This window comes from Falco peregrinus, chromosome 7, assembly GCF_023634155.1.
Source record: "Falco peregrinus isolate bFalPer1 chromosome 7, bFalPer1.pri, whole genome shotgun sequence".
Taxonomy (NCBI): Eukaryota; Metazoa; Chordata; class Aves; order Falconiformes; family Falconidae; genus Falco; species Falco peregrinus.
In genome coordinates, this window is record NC_073727.1 from 2,676,191 (window position 1) to 2,692,742 (window position 16,552).

General features: G+C 40.4%; 1 protein-coding gene and 1 long non-coding RNA gene across 9 annotated transcripts in view; one reads left to right on the forward strand and one right to left on the reverse strand.

Annotated features, from left to right (window-relative positions):
• The window catches only part of LOC106112167 (uncharacterized), a 24,716-nt gene extending 17,843 nt beyond the window's left edge, over positions 1 to 6,873 (reverse strand). Inside the window, exons 1-5 of one of the 5 annotated variants that reach the window (XR_003552444.2) lie at positions 6,630 to 6,873; positions 5,984 to 6,169; positions 5,034 to 5,107; positions 1,597 to 1,783; positions 484 to 1,470 (exon numbers count right to left, since the gene is read on the reverse strand). This is a non-coding gene — a long non-coding RNA (uncharacterized LOC106112167). Of the gene's footprint in view, positions 1 to 483; positions 1,471 to 1,596; positions 1,784 to 2,137; positions 2,221 to 5,033; positions 5,108 to 5,983; positions 6,170 to 6,629 lie in introns of all 5 variants that reach the window. The other 4 variants (XR_008747988.1, XR_008747989.1, XR_001226330.3 and 1 more) reach the window with 4 other exon arrangements.
• Positions 6,874 to 7,026: 153 nt separating this feature from the next.
• AFTPH (aftiphilin) overlaps positions 7,027 to 16,552 on the forward strand; it is a 47,468-nt gene continuing 37,942 nt past the window's right edge. For 2 of the 4 annotated variants that reach the window (XM_055809481.1, XM_055809482.1), the window contains exon 1: positions 7,030 to 7,233. The gene's annotated coding sequence lies outside the window, so the exon portion shown is untranslated. Of the gene's footprint in view, positions 7,234 to 16,552 lie in introns of all 4 variants that reach the window. The other 2 variants (XM_055809483.1, XR_008747987.1) reach the window with 2 other exon arrangements.

Consider the following 16,552-nt stretch of genomic DNA (forward strand, 5'->3'; position numbering starts at 1 on the left):
TCCATTTTAAAACCTAGAACTGAATCCTATGTTCACTTAAGTTTAATGGACATTTTGCCATTCACTGTAAAGAGATAAAGGCATGATCTTTGGAAAAAAAAATCTGAAATTATTTTTATTGATATGCATCACTGCCAGTCACACAACACTGGTTCACGAGGAAAACTTGTCCAAAACATCTGAACCTGGCACCTGAATTTCACTGTGTTGACATACAGATGTGAAATGAACTTGTGTGATTACAACAGGATATTGCAGGTCTTGCTGTAAATATAAAAACAGCTGTACAGGTAAGTTTCAATGTTCCTAAACCTCAAAACCAAACAAAAAACCACCACAAAACACACACAACTCTGAAATGCCTTAGAACTGAAAAAAGCCTTAAAATACATGTCAGTAAAGATTACGGGCATGTATGTTAGTATGCAAAAGACTGCTGTAATAGTGCCCGCCACATACGTACACAGTGTTAGTAGTTTGTACCTCAGAATTTCCTACCAGCTGATCTACAAGGGTGTTTGGAGGCTCTTGACTCCTGTCATCACAGAAAGGAGCTGACGCACAAGGAAGGAGGATGGCTATGGAAATCAGCTCACCTTTGTCCAACAAATAAATTGGATAATTAAAACAGAATAATGGTCTTCAGCTATTTTCATCTTAAATGTACATAACTCACAAGCCGCCATGTCTCTTAAAGGCAAGGGACTGTCTTTAAATGATTTTGATTTATTTTCTTACTGGCTTTCTGCATTTAGAGGCTCTAAATTGAAAAAAGAAAACAAAAAAAACCCCCAAACAATTACTCACAGTGGAAAGCTTTGCTCTACTACTGAAAGAGTTAGAAATCTTGCTTTCCTGCTGTCAATTGAGGTGCTCACACAGTACCACCTTCTAGGAGAAAGAAGTATTGTCAGACCTGGGAGGAAATAGAACATGCTGCCTGTTTATCATCTTGGCTGTCTATAGCTTGCTGAGCTGCTACACTTGTCAGCTGTTTTTTCCCCCTCAGCTTGCCTGAGTAACACAGTTAAATTAGGGCTGAAGTCAGATTTTTTTCAGTCTGCATTCATCTTAAAGTTTCTTGTATCTCCTTCACACCTGAACACACCAGCACTGCCAACAGCTTGCCAGTTTTCACCAGCTACATTGGTTTGTCTATTGCCTCTGCTAACAAGCCTTGCCGATGTTAAACTGTACATACAATAAAATACACTTTGCACACACTGCTGATGAGTTACTTATAAAAACATGTTGAGGCCAGGTGTACACATAGCATTGCCGCACTGAAGTCATTAACTTCTGCCTCTTTGAGGATGTGGTCTGGACCACAGCAGGTAAAATGGGGCTGTTTTGACATTCATGAGCTGGTTAATCCACTGGACAGCCCTCATATGGCAAGAATGTGAGCCTGCATGTTCATTAGATGATCCAAATCAGCTGCAAGCATGGTCGAGACTCAGAAAGGAGTTCCTTAGAAGAAAAAAAAAAAAAGCCAACAAGAGCGTCAGCAGCCCTTGCCCAATCCTTGCCCAAATAAGCCTGAGCCAAAAACCAGAGCATCTACATGCTCTTCAGATGTAGATTTCTAAGACCTACCTAAAAAAACTGTCTTTTCATCCATTTTGTGTAACTACATAGGGTTCTTTGTAGTTAACGCATTTAGGATTGTTCAAGGACAATTCTGGGATTTTTAATGGCTTGTGAATCAGAAGAGAACAGGCCTGATGTCATAATGCCTTCTCACTTTTGTAACTATGACTCCAGTAAAGATAGCTAGGGAGATCTGTAAAAATAACAAACACTACAAACAGAAGATTTATATGTTCCATCTAAAACATATGTTACAATGGTTTATATGTTATGCCATTGCAACTAGACGGATACAGTCCCTTCCTTGAAGAGCTAGGAAAAAGCTAAGACACCTTTGTTGGATCCCCAAAACAAGAAAAAACAGTGCCTGGTCATTCTGCATGCCCAGAGGTCAATGCTAAAGGAACTAGCAGTGGTGCAAAAGATGTGGGTATTTGAGATGTTTAGAAAAGTATCTTAGCATCTCTGGAAAGATTTGAGAGGTACTACAGCCCTGGGAGAGAATAGAGACCACCACATAGGTGTTGTCATAATGGCTAACACCTACCACGAGGGAGACGAGGCTCAGCAAGTTCCTTTCACTATCATGAAGACCACATGGAGCAGGAATTAATTCAGATGCTGTGAGAACTGCAGGGAATAGGGAACCTCAGTATCTCTGTCTCACAGCCAGCTTACAGACCCAGACATGCTCTTCAGACAGGGGTCCCTGATGCAGCTGGGGGATGCCTTGAGGCCTAGCGGCACTCCTGGCTCCCTCAATTCTAACACAGACAAGAGCCCTGCAGTGCCCTGTGGAAGTGCCGGACAGCCTGCACCGATTCTGAACGGAGCTCAGGGCGCCAACCACTGCTCAAAGAAACAAGCATCAGCTGCTCATAGATCTGTTTTACCAACTTTCCATGCTGAAGGACAGATCTGCAGTGGAGTTTAGTAACAGGCTGCTTTAGTAACAGCTCATTCGCTGCTCAGCTGCAACTTTAACTCTAGCAGTAACTGCAGAATTTTTCTTTTACTAGCTGTTGTTTATTTAGAAGCCAGCAGAAAGCACATATTACTCATTCAGCTAGCTTTGATAATGCCCACCTTACAAAACCACAGACACAAACAATTTTCATGTAAAGCCTTTGAGGCTGACTGGCAAATTTGGGCAGACAAGCTCTTTCTGCTTGATAATGCAGTATTAGAGGTTATTTCAGCTATAATGGTCTAAGTGAAATGCAGTTTTAATGAATTAAAAAACATTTTAGAGAAACGTGACAATTCAGTTTCATGTCAGGATGGGAAGAAGTCAAAACATTCTGAGAAGAAAAATTGCAATGGTTTGATTTCCTGTTTTCAGTTTGCTGGATTTTTTTATTTCATTTCCACAGAAAAATTTAAATTACTTAGCATTGCACTGATGAGAACAGAAATTAAAGCCTTTAGCATTAGTGAAATGAAATTACCTGGCAGGTCCAAAGACCATTTTAAATTCATTCTATGGATAATTTCAAATTTTCAAATGTCTGATTCAAATTGTGAATTTAAAAAACAAAAAAAAAAGAAAGAAAAACCAAGCACAATAATTTCTCACGAAACTGTCTAGTTTCTGATCAGCAGCATTGCTAGACACAGCAAAGGGAAGCAAACTGCCTGAAGTTTGAAGATTTATCTAGTCTTTGGTTAGAGAAAGTTTCTTCCCTGTACACTGAGCGAGGAAGCCAGAAAAAGCTTGCGCTGCCAGGAGCCATATTTTTGAAGTTTAAAAACCAAAACAAACAAAAAAAGTAAAAGAAAGAACTGCACTATCCACTGCTAGCAATCCAGCATCTTCCAGAAGATATTCTGCATTACACTACACGATAGTTACCTTCAGGAATCATGTTGTAAATGCAAAATGAGAAATAAAAAGCTAAATTGTTTCCCTATAAATACTGTTTCCTTGAGAATTATGAATGACTAAGTTTTATGATGGACATGGATGTAGACCATAACAAGTTCTACCTGCTACCTTCAATTCTCAGCCCAGGAGGAGTGTCCGAGCCTCCAGACCACGCAGGTTTTCCGGAGAGCCTTACTAAATGATCTTGACACACCACGGTACCTTTTTCCATTTGAGACTTCTAGGGAGGCTGCGCCCTCTCCTGACAGTTTAGGACTCAACTGCAGTGACCGATAAAGCCGCTTTGCCACAGCTAACAATCAAGGCTGGACCTCGGAGTTACCAAGACTAGTCCTGCTTGACTTAAAACCTCTATTGCACTGTGCAGAGTGGCTTCACACTGAGAAGGATATCTCAGAATTACAACGTTTTCTCATTGTGCTGTGAGAAAAAAAGAATTGCTTGGAAGTATATGCTTTAGAAAAACCACCACCTTATGGCTGAAAATGGATAAACGCCACTCTAGGATAATCTCCAGATAACATACAGTGTTTACAATCTATGCAATTCTGTAAAGGAAACTTTCATATGTTGATAATATAACCTTGAAATCACTGTTGTAACCCATGGATTCCATTTCACAGAACTAATATGGCTAATGCTATTATAAAGAGTCAGTCTGCCTTCATAAGCAAATGTAATCTCCTTCAATCAACAAAGCTTAGGGAGGAATGACTAAAGAAATCCCACACATCTTGTCAATCATTCACACTATGCCTAAGTGAAGATTACCTTCATTTTTTTTTTAATGTGGAACGCTTATCTCTCATCTGATCCTGCATTCAAGTTAAATTTTATGGACTCACAAACTACATACTGATTAAAGCTTCTGGTCCTAGATACTACAGAATACCACCAAGAAGAGAAGGAAATTTCTCTCTGGTAAAACTGGCATGGACCATTTGGAAAGATTTACTGCCTGTCTGTAGCTTCGGATATGAAACACTTCCTCAAATCACCTGGGAATTTTACTTAACAAATTTCCTTCTATTCTAGGACCTAATTACTGACACTGTTGATATTTCTGGCTCTCTTCCTGTGGTACACAGTCGTTCTTGTGGCTTTGGTCTTTTCCACAGAAAGGCTTTAATTTTCCTTTTTCAGGGTGCTAGGGCGCAGGTTGTGGAGTTTACGGAGAGTATGTTTATTCCTTAAGCTCATTCAAATCATTGATATAGCAGCTACGTAAAAGGAAATAATTATTCAATTACTTCCTCTAATTATATTATTTACAATGTTGACATAAGGATGATTAACACTCACAGCCAATGACCATCAACTAAACGCAGCTGGAATGGGAAAATGTTCTTCACGGACTAACACCACACACTGAGGCGTATGTTGGGCCCCTGGAGCATAGTGGCAGCTACTGCCCGATCTGGGAAGAAACAATCTAGCTTGTTGCTTTACAACAAAGTATTTCACTGCTTTTACAGGTTCGTCTCTGCACCCTTACGATTTGTAAATCACATTACTGTACACTGGGTGAAAGTCAAAGATCTTTGCTAAATTGTCCTACCTTTGTTCCCTCACCACTTCATCTTCTGTCCTTCCAGGTAAACATAAGCTTTACGCTGCCTTTCTGATACGAGGCTGAAAAAAAAAGAGAACAGCCACCAGGCGGCGAAATGTAATACTCATACAGCCTCACTAACAGTTACACAGCCTCATTAATAGTCACCTATGATTATCCTCAGCTACTGTAACAGGATTCCTAACATAAGAGAAACATTGTATTAACAATATAGCTTCCCCACGCTTCACAAAGGCCTTATATTGCTTATTAAATTAGCAAATTAATTATAATTACTCTTAAATATATTTGAGGCATTTTTATACCACAAATCTATCTCAAGCATGAAAAGTTGCATGAATAGCCTTGTTTTAAGCCTTCCTCAGCCAAACTACTGTGTGTTTAAACTTGTCTCTATGGGAACAAATTAATATTACACTTTGATCACTATTTTATTATTGTAATTTGCCAACATGTTGTAACTGCTATACAGCATTCAGTTCACTACTGACAAAAGATGAATAGCAGGCTTTGCACATTATTTAAAACCATGTTATGCATTTTTAAAGACCTAATGCACTGGTAGTTCTGGTAATATTCACCAGTACAGTATAAATGGATATTAGAAAACAAACAAATAAAAATTTGCAAAACAGAAGCATGCACGTGTTACTATTTCTCATGACTTCATTTAGTGGTTTTGCTGTAAACGTTCTTTCACCTATGAGGTCAAACTATTGTCTGCTTGTACTCCTTGGGAAAAAGGGCAAATAAGACACATATAAAAATATGAAAATAATTTTTTAATAGAGTATTTCCCTGTATACCTTTTTGAAAGCCTTTCTACTCCTTTTCATGGCATTTGCACAACCAACAAGTAACAAAACCCTAAAAAGCCAGTTCAACTCAAGCATGATTTCACTGGTGTTGCACTTACAACTAGCTTATGTACACACCTTCCCTAGGAAGCGTAGGCAGATGCAAATCTCTTTTTCCAGAGACAAACTGGTACCAGGCGACTCTGCAGGCAGTAGCTCTGGCAGACCCTGGTGCTTGTGAGCCGAGGTTTCCGCACTATGCAGACAGGCCTCGGGGACTCCTCCACCCGGACTAAGCAAACTCCGAAGCTGAAGGAACTTACCCTGTGGTCACAAGAAGAGATAAAAGGTGGAACAGTGGGTACGGTAGCCTGTTCCAGGGGCGGGTTTGGGAACAGGCATGCGGGATCATACATATAGGATCAGACTGCACCCCACCCCAAACTTCAAAGGGGCAAAACTTTACAATAAACAATTTCCTGTGCAGAAATATTAGCCTAACCCTCAAGACTTGGAAATGAAAGCCTCCCAACGCCAGCTACCAGCTTGATAGTGTTTGCGGCTGAGAGGCTCCGCCGGGGCCCTCACCCCGGTGCTACCGGTACCACAGCGTTGCTCGCAGCCCCTCGACCCGCTTTCCTCCCGCCACCTCCCCGCACTCCCCATGTTTATTTCGGTGGCTTTATTTATATCACCGCCTGTTTTCGGCGCCTCTCCGCGGGCAGCCGCCCCAAACGGCCACGGCCCCTCTGAGAGATCCCTGGCACCGATCGCAGGGCTTCACCTGGCGCAGCCCACACAACACCCCTTGGAGCGGGGGGGGATAATAAAAAAATAATTAAAACTCCTCATCTTGCCAACGCCAGGGCGCGGAAAACACCGCAACCCGGCACTGCCCTCTTCCTCCCACACTCAACATGACGGCCGCGGCGTCCCTCACGGCATCGCCTCATCCAAAATGGCTGCCCTGGCGCGGTGGAGGCGGCATGCCAGCACTTAACATGGCGGCTGCGCCGTCCAACCACCGCCTGCCCTTACCCGGCAGAGGGAGCGGGTAGGTACCGCTGACAGCGGCTTTAGTCGCTCGTTTGTTTATTTATTTATTTGCGGTCCCGCCCCGCCGGCCGCTTCTGGAAGTGACGAGGCTCCGGGGGCGGTGGTGCGGTGCTTGCCGGGAGGCCAAGTAGGCGGTGGCGGGGTGGGGAGGCGGTGGCCGCCGGGAGGGGGCCGGGCCGCAGCGACGCGGTTCCTGTCGCCGTGACATGGGTTCCCCCTGGATGGCGGTTGCCGCGGGAGGCCTGAGATAACCGGCCGCGTCCCCTTTCCCCTTCCTTCCCCGCCCGCCGCCATGCCCGCCCGGGCACCGCCGCCCCCCGCGCTGCCCTCAGGTAAGAGACGGCACCGTCGCTACCGCCGGCTGAGGGGCGGCGTGTTTCCTCCGGGCCTGGCCGGGGAAGGGCACCCCGCGGTGGCGGGCGGGGACCCCCTCCGGGGCTTCCTCCGGGGGCCTGCAGCGGCCGGGGCCTGTCAGGGCACCGCGCTCCCCGTCCTTCCCCCGCCAGCCTCAGGGGAGCGGCGGGGCCGGGCCGCCCTGCCCGGCGGGAGGGCTGGGTAGGGGGCTGAAGCCCTCAGCGCTCCCCCTCGCTGAGGCGCTTCTCTCCCCGGCTCGTCCCGCCGCGGCGGAGGCGAGGGGCCGGGCGGGGGCAGGGCCGGCCTGGGGGCCGGGCGGCTTTGTCCTTCGGCGGCGGGCCCCGGGGGTGGCGGCGAGCGCTTTCCCATAGCGGCTCCGGGGAGTGGCGGCCGGCCCGGGCCCGGTGCCCCGCGTTTCTGTGGGGTTCGGTGGGGCCGCCGCTGCGGAAAGGGCTCGGTGATGTGGTACCAGAAGTTCAGCTGTCCTGAGTGGTATTTCCTGATAAACTATTTTTGAAGGGGCATAAAGCGTGCTAGTTGCTAAATGGCACACTGAGGCAGAGTTACGGTCATATTTGACCTTTTCTTTTAAGAAGTACCGCCATTCTAAAATGGGGCGAAACTGCCAGCATGCTTATTAGGTCCAGTTGCTTCAGTTTGCTATTCTGAGCAGCTACCTGATGAACCAAAGTATTCTTTTCCCATAGAGAAGACAGTTCCTTAAACCAAGGATTAAACCTTGGGATCCTTTCACAGTGTCAGTAAGCTGGCTGCTTGATGGTGACAGCCCCTTTCTTCCAGCTTCAGCACAGAAATTGAAACCTGCAGAAGTCTGATGCTCCCTTTAAAGCAAACATCTGTTCATAAATGGAGTGAGTAGAAGAAGCATTGTTGACAACAGCTGTACCGCGTTGGTCGTATAAGTTTTCTTTTCATGCATGGTTCACAGCATGATGTGCTTCATTAGAACTAATTTTTTCAGCTTTTGAGTCTGTGGATGCTGCTTTTTAATTGGGGTGATCCTTAGAGGTTGAACAAAATTAAAAGTATTTCCTCTTTGTTTTATTCTCTGGACATGTGAACTAGACTTGGAAAACCAATTAGCCTACTTTAAACATTAAAGCATTAGGTTGTATTGTTGGCACAGACATAAGTTTGTTTGCTTGCTCGTGCAGCTAATGCATCAGTAGTGGTTCCTCTTCTTGAGGTTGGAGCTGTACCTGGAGGAATAGAACGTTAAATCGGGAGAGCAGGGGGAAGAGGTGAAATACCCTTGGCTGCTGAGGGGCTGTGGATTTTTTTGAAATGTTCCTATCAGTGAAAATAAATAGCACAAATTTGAGGATATGAGAATTTAAACTTAAAAATGTGAATTCACTGTATAGTAAAAGGGACTTCAGAAAAGCTAATGTGGCTATGGTGTTTCTGTTCCACATGATGTTTCCATAAAGTACATGTTGTGTGACCTTCTAAGGTCATGTGAAAGTATGACCTCAACTTTTTACTTCCTTAATTTGTTTGTAAGTGAGCAGTTGAAGGATCTCAGCCTCAATAGATCAGTTCATGATGTCTGGTTTTTTATTTCTTTCACTTTCATTTTATTTTTGCTCAGATCATAGGTTTCATTTAGCAAAGGATATAATAGACTAAAATTCAGTTATACACAGTGAATCATTTGTGTTGCACATTTCTGTTGACGAAGGCAGTGTGTGATCTTAGATTTATACTTTAAAATTTCTTCAGTAACTTACTAAGTTAATTCAAGCATTTTAACACCCTAATTACATAAAGATATTCTGAAACTTTCGGTGCTTTGAAAGACTTGTCTTTCACAGTGGAAATAATAGAGCGGGTTAGATGGACTTCAGTCAAGTCTTTGCCCTTTCCTCTTGAAATATTCATAGAGCTCTCCTTGCAGTTGTGTAGTGGTATCAGTTGGAAACCCAGTGGTGAAGAAACTGATGCTGGATCTTGTTGTTTTCACTGTACTCAGAGGCGTAATTTTCTTTCAGATACTCATTCTCTTTTTCAACAAAATGTTCATTCCGTTCTGTGCTATTGTACTCTCTGACAACTTAAACTACGTCTTTGTGAACATTTCAGTGCAATGACATGTGAACCCTTTCATGGGGATTCAAAATACTCATAACTTTTCTGGATAGTCCTCTTAAGAGAAGTGGTTTAGATCTTTCTCATTGCTAGGTTTCAGAAATTCTGTCTGTTAATTTTATTTTTCTTTTGAGCAGAAAGCACTGTGTAAGCTACTCCTATGCACACACAAAAAAGGCCTTGAAATGTGCCTTGTTTGAAAACTGTCAGCCTCATTTCCAGTAGACTTTCTTCCATGCTTCTTCTGCAATTAAAATTTTTGGATTGATACTGCAAGGAGTGTTTCTGTATCGATACAGGTTGCAAGGTGATGTAAAGAGTGCTTCTGTAAATTTGGGTTTTTCAAATCCAAAAGTCCTGTTTTAGAAGAACCACAAGGCGGGGCAAATCTGGTCTTTGCTTTAGTATGTTTGAAAGTAGGTGCCAGGGGGAAGGAAATGTGAAACCTCAAATTCATATGTCTATTGAAAAGTGATGGAAAATAGATTATTATTCTTTGGAGTATCAGGTGTCCCTCCTGTATTGTGTTTTTAATATGAGATAATGTCTGTAGGTGGGATAAATGATGAATGATGTAAGCCTGTTCTTGCTAGATGTGTTTAACTTGCTTCAGTCAGGTTGGGTTTTTTGCCTTTTTTTCCTCTCACTTACTTGTTCTCTGCATGTTGAAGAAAATACTTGTTCACTTAAAAACAAGCAGAAGTTTATAAAGTAATGGAAGGAAGACCTATGGCTTTTCTTCACCCTATGTAACTGTGTATTTCCTCTGCCAAGCTGTGGGAGAACCTTTCATAAAAGCATGTGCCTCTGGGCAGTTGTAATCTGCTCTTTACTGTAGTCTGTATGAAGTTTGAAGGGTTTATATATGAAGGAGAACATAGCGCTCTCTAAATAAATCTCGGAGAACAGTTGACTTTAGGTAATCTAGTTCTAATGCTTTCTAATCTAGCATATTTTCGTCTTAATTTAGAACAGGTTTGCAGCTAACCTGTTTGAGGGTAACATCCAGAAATAGGTTTTCTCACAGAGTTGAATGCTGTTTTAAAAGGAATTTAAAAAATGGTAAGAATTAAAACATCCCAGTTATGTGTTACTTACGGCATCTGTCTTTACACATTGTATAGATGTGAGCTGTACATTGGACACAAATACTGTGTTCCCACAGAGCCAGATTTTAAACCTGATTGACTTTCCCAGCTGGTTGTGTTTGCCTATATGAATTAAAAAGACGCTTGTTCTTGCAACATTTCCGCCACTGTCTGTTTACAAATTTAAGTACAGGCAGTGTCTTTCTCTGCAGCTGGTTTAAGCAAGTCAATATATTTTGAGTTGAAACGTACTTCTTTTTTGCTTATAGTAACTTTATAAAAATAACCTGGTCTTTTGGTTTTGGGGAAGTGACACTAGTCTTGGTTGACAGAGAGCTTCGCAAGCTAGCACAGCGTTTAGATTTGTACTTTTCAGATGTTTTTCTGATTCCACAGCTAAGCCAAAATGAAATAGGGAGAAGTAAAACAGCACAAATACTGAAGGTACATTCAATTGCTTCTATATGTAATCTACCAAGTAAGATTTAAAGGAATATATCTGTATCCCAGCTCTGTTTAAATTTCGCATTTCTGCCACCTGTCTTAGTCTTCCTGTGTTGTCAGTGATGAGAGAGGAAGGGGACCACTGTCAAAGAGGTTGGAATCTTATAGAGGCTGGATTGTCTGAAGATGCTTGCTGTTTGCTGCTGGCCTGGGGAGGGCAGGAGGACAGGAAGAATGAGCTGCCTGAGATAAGTGCCTGAATTCTGACAGCAGTCTCCTGAGTTTTGTTTCTTTAATGTTCATTTCCCATACAACACTTTCTAATAGAAGGTGCCTAGTATATTCAGTGTTTATTGAAACCACAGTAATGTACAGTGGTATTGATTAATTCCAAAATGTTGGGTAATGAGAAATAAGGCTTAAATATATTTGCCTTATTGGAACTGGAGAACATTGTTTTCCTCAACTCATACATGTCCAAGCAAAAAAGAAGTGCTCTGAAACTCCTGCTTTGGGTAATGGACCTTCTGGCTGTAACAGCATTATATTCACAATCGAAAACATTGATTTCTCAAAGGCTTTATGAAGTAAACATTTTCTTGCAGTATTTTGTTTGCTGGTAACTTATTCCAAAAATAAAAGTAAGCAAACCAATTTAAGAACATAATGACTTCAGCCTGGGCAGTGACTCTCTGTCTAGAGTGAGTTTGGGTTGTAGAAATGCTATTTTAACAGACAGGCTCTCCTCATTTACACTGGCCCTTTTAGAAAGAAGTTCTCGGATGCAGGAAGACTGTAATACGTTTTTCCATTGTTTATAAGCCAATGAAAAAACAAAGGCCTAACAGAAGAGGACAGCTTTTCTTACTTCTAAGCTAACATTTTGCTGTAATGAGAAGTCTAAATCTGGTCCTTACTGTGGTATTTTTGGCATCTGCAAGAGAAATTCCCTTGCAGTAGAAGAGTTAAATGTTCTTGGAAAGATCAGATGCTAGCAGCTAATGACTTGAATCCATATCCTTGCCATTGCAAGGCTTTTACTGCAGGGCATTTCAGTAACATTGTCGTTTCTGTCATGGAGATCTCAACCATGTCATTTCTGATTATTTTGTTTTCTTTGTGCTTTAAGTAATGGGTTGCTTAACTCAGCTTTGCTTTCAGAATAATCCACAGCTGAGAGGTTATCTGTTGCTTTGCTATGTTCATTTTTTTTTTTTTTTTTGCTAATGTTTATCTTACGTTAAGGGAACTTTCTGCTCTGGAATTTACATACCTTAGGTATTTCTTTAGAGATGCTTTTGGTGGTATCCTAGGTTTTTAGGTCTTATTTAAGAGCCAAACATGCTATTTCGAGTTTTTCCTTAGGAAAGGAAAAATTTTATACCTGCTTTTGTGTATTGCAATTACATTGTTCTCTTTGCTGCCACATCTTTGTTAGACTGTCACTGTTACTCTACAAAAAGGTAATGAACAAGGTTGTGATCAGTGTGTGATGAAAGCAGGTATTGTGCCTTATTTACTGCAAGCAAATAAGATACCCTGGTTTGATAGTAAATGCTTTAGAAACCTAGTTAGTGACTTGAGATAAAAGAAGGGTATGCATTTTGTCTTTCCAAATCCTTGCCCTATCAAAACTTAAGTCAATCACTACTCTTATCTTTTCCAGTGTTAAATTAACCTGAGTTACATTCTTAAATTCTTGTGACCTTAGAAAAAAGGCTTAAACCAAGACCTGCAGTAATAGAATTTAATCTTACCTAATTAATCAGCAAATACTTTTTTCTTTGAAGTCAAATGCCAATATGTACTTTTAAGTGTATTGGTGAATTACATTTCTAGTATGACTTTTACAGTGATCTTCTAGTTATGATACTGAAACTTCTGTGGAATTTCTTGATAGTGAATATCAAAGTATGAATATAAAAAAAGACATGGAAGCAAGAAGTTAATGAGTGTTTTCAGCTTTTTCTTCTTTTTTTTAAAGGAAAAAAATAGGTGAGAGACTGCAGAAAATGGCCTCTGAAAGCCAACACAATTCTTTAGTAGTTTTTTTTCTGGAAAATGTTGGACAACTGCATGTCATGAGGAATTGGTAGAAATCCATTATCAGTCTAATATTGAACCGTTATGATCTGAAAAACTTATTAACGTAAATCTGTGATTGTGGCTAAAATAGTCCAGTCTAAACATGAACACTTAAAGCCTGTCAGATTCTTCACTTGCAGGTGTAAGGTCTGATGCCAGAAACATGGGTTGTTGCATGTTAGAAAAAAATCATGGAAGTACCTGCTCTATTATATGCAAGTAAAACCACTTACAATTCCTTTCAACGAAGACTCCTTTCTGTATAGTGTGCTGAAAAATTGCTGGTTTCCATTTGTTTAAAATTTGTATGTTTCAAGAATGTTTAAATGAACAGGTAACTGCAAAAGTGCATGTTAACTTCACATCTGAGTTTTAAATTTGAGACCCAATTCCCTCAAAAACATGGGGAAGATAAATAATCTGTGTATTGGTCACAGATTTTTTTCCAAATTCTGCTTTGAGGTTAATCACTTGAAATACCAGGTTTACTAAATTATATAGCCTAATGTCTTGACCAAGAATATGTCTGATTTGGGTATAAAGTACTACAAAAGATGAAGCCACAGTTCCAGCTCTTAGCCTCTATTTGATATGCCAGACAAAGCAGGGATTAACTAAATGAAGTAATGAACAAAACTGTTCTGTCAGACCTGTGGGTTTTCACCATGTTAGTGTTCCAGTGGACAATAATTAATTTGGTTCAACAGTTTATGGTTGGCAGGTGGAACACTTGGAAGTCGAGAAAGGGGATCATAATGAAATTCTTTCTGAAGAAAAGTACAATAAGGCTAAACATTCCCGTTCTGTTTTTATATTGCAAGGAGAATTGGGATTATGCTTTGTCTAAAAAAAAAAAAAATTTTTCACTAATTAGTTAAGGGGAGGGGGTATACTAGTATGACTTTCTTCTTTCTGTTACATTTTTGAGTATGGTATTCTTTTGAGTTCTGTAAACAATTAAATTGTGTTAATATAGCAACCTTACACTCATATATAATACAGATTCATACATTTTTGAGCTCTAACTTTGGCCTTTAAAACACAGCTGTTACATTGGAAGTAGCTGACATTTTAAAAAAAAAGTACGTGAGTCCATACAATTGATTATGCAGTTGGTTCTTACGGGTTAAACTGATTAAACATGTAGTAGAGTGGCAAACCGTTGATCAGATTGTTAAATGCATTGTTAACGTTCCTTGTGGCTCCTGTTGGCAACCATTACTGAAACATTTCTGGAGCAGAGCATAGTGCTACTGGACTGCTGCTGTGTAAATGATCCCTGTGATGTTTTAAAAGTGCTTTGAAATGAAAAATTGAAGGAAATTTCTTCTCTATGGCAGAAGTTGCAGAGGAGAAAAATTTTAGATGGTCAGAGATCTTTCTACACGTTTGATTGGGCTTTGGCAGTCTGCTTCAGGCCCTATGCAGTCTCTTCATGTTACCTTTCTCCTGTGCTTGTCCCTACTGCTCTTGTTCCTTGCCTCCCCTTTTTACGTTAAAAGAAAAGGTGTCTTGTAGGTAAATTCCCTTTGACTGTGATGCTTGCTGCTCTCGCATTACTCAGTCTGTTTTCTGAATGCTTCATCTTGGAGTTTTTTTGGATCATCCTTGCCTCTAAGGGCTCTCTCAACTCTATGGTTTATTTTTAGCAGAGGTTATGATATTAATACAGTAAATGGACAACAACAAAAAAAGGGTAGACTTGTTATGATGGTTAATGTATGGATGTGTGTCCAGCGCTGGTTAAGAATTAATTTTTTGTTGGCATTTCTTACATGAGATCTTCTGATGTCAAGTGTAGCAGTTACTAATACAGGGCTGTATGTGGTATTTCAAATAACTCAAGTGAAAACCAACTTACACAAGATGATAAATCTGAAAAGACTTAAAAATAAAACAACACACATGCTTTTGGTGAAACATACAGACAAATTTTATTTTTAATGGGAAAGTTCAGAAGTTTTTTTTTTCAAGGCCTCTGATTCATAGTGTTAGGAAATGTCTTTGAGATACAGTGAAATGAAAAAAACCCAACTTTTTAGTTAGGTTTCGTTGTTTAGTCTGAGTCATGACGACTGCAGTTTTTTAATTTAGTTTAAGTAATACTGGCCTATATAATACATAAATTAGGAAGCTAATCAGTATCCTCCTGTATGTAATTCCTATCCATTTAGCTCTGGTAATCTAGATAGGCCACTGAGCTGGCAGTGCTTCTTAGCCAAGCAAAAGAATTGCAACTTATCAAAGTACTTTCCAAGATTTTAGAAACTTTCAGGCTGTAGGAGTACAGTGTGGATCTGTTTTATTACTGAACCAGCAGAACTATACTTTGACGTCATTGTCTGTGTACAGGGCTGTATGTTTATATATTTGCCAGTTGGAAACAAATTTGAAGTTGCTTCTGTCTTCTGCTTTTTCTTCTCCTTCTCATGACTTCTTGTCAATAAAAATAAGGTTTCTGGGAAAGGGGAGGTGGGTCTACCTAGATTTAATCTCCTTTTTACTTGAATATAATTGCTTGCATGACTTGATTACTCTAAAACTGTTGGAAAATAGGAAAAATCTGGTATGTATCTGTATTTTTTTAATGTGTGTATATATATAATACTGAGGTGGTAAACTGGGATCTTTTATTACTCATACTGCACTGAAAGCTTCAAGGATGGGTCCTGTCGACTTCAGAAATCTTGGTTTTAAAATCAAATGTGTTAGCTTACTAGCTTTAACTTGTGTCAGCATTTGACTTTAAGCATGTAATGTTTTATAGACTACCAGTTTGAGAGTAATTGAAATATGTAGGGATTTTATTTTGGTTTCTGCTTCAGATTTCTATGGGTTTAGTTATGGCTTTTTATTTCCAATGTAAATCAACATGCTGTAGAACTGTCATTTTCTATTCTAAAATCTTTTCTTTCTAAATGGCTTTAGAGATATGTTTTAGAGGGCTTGTACATCTCAGCCTAATAAAGAATAAAACATCTAATTACATGATGAAATTACTGTTGAGGTTGCAGTGGCTTCGATGTTAGTATTTTGTCTTGGTCAAGGACCTGCTTATTCCACCCTCCAGTATTATTCCCCAGAAGCCAATCGGGGTATTTTTTGTAGGACTCTTGTTTCCACCTTCCTTCTTCCCAGCTACTTCATTCTTTTTCTTCAACTTCCTTTTTCTTCTGGAATCATGAAGGTTTATATCCAGTCAGTGCTGTCCTTGAAATAGTGCTGAGGGGGTTTTGTTTGTTTCAAGAGCCTTTTTTTTTTTTTTCTTTTTTTTTTCCAAGTTTTCAAGTTTCTTGCCTTTGCGGTCTCTAAAGCTTTTGTCACGTGGGATCAGGTGATAAATGTTGTGTTGACTGAATTTTTCAAATGGGTATAACAACTCTTACTAAATTTCCAGAGGTTTAGTAATAAAACTTACGGTTTTGTCTACTGAGATTCAACTGTGAACTTAAATTTAGTTACAAGGAATGATTTGTTATAACCAAATAAGCCTACTCCTTTTCTTTTTTTTAATTAAAAAAAACCCAATCCTTTCTGTTTTCCAGGAATTGTGTGGGTGTGTGAGTCCCAT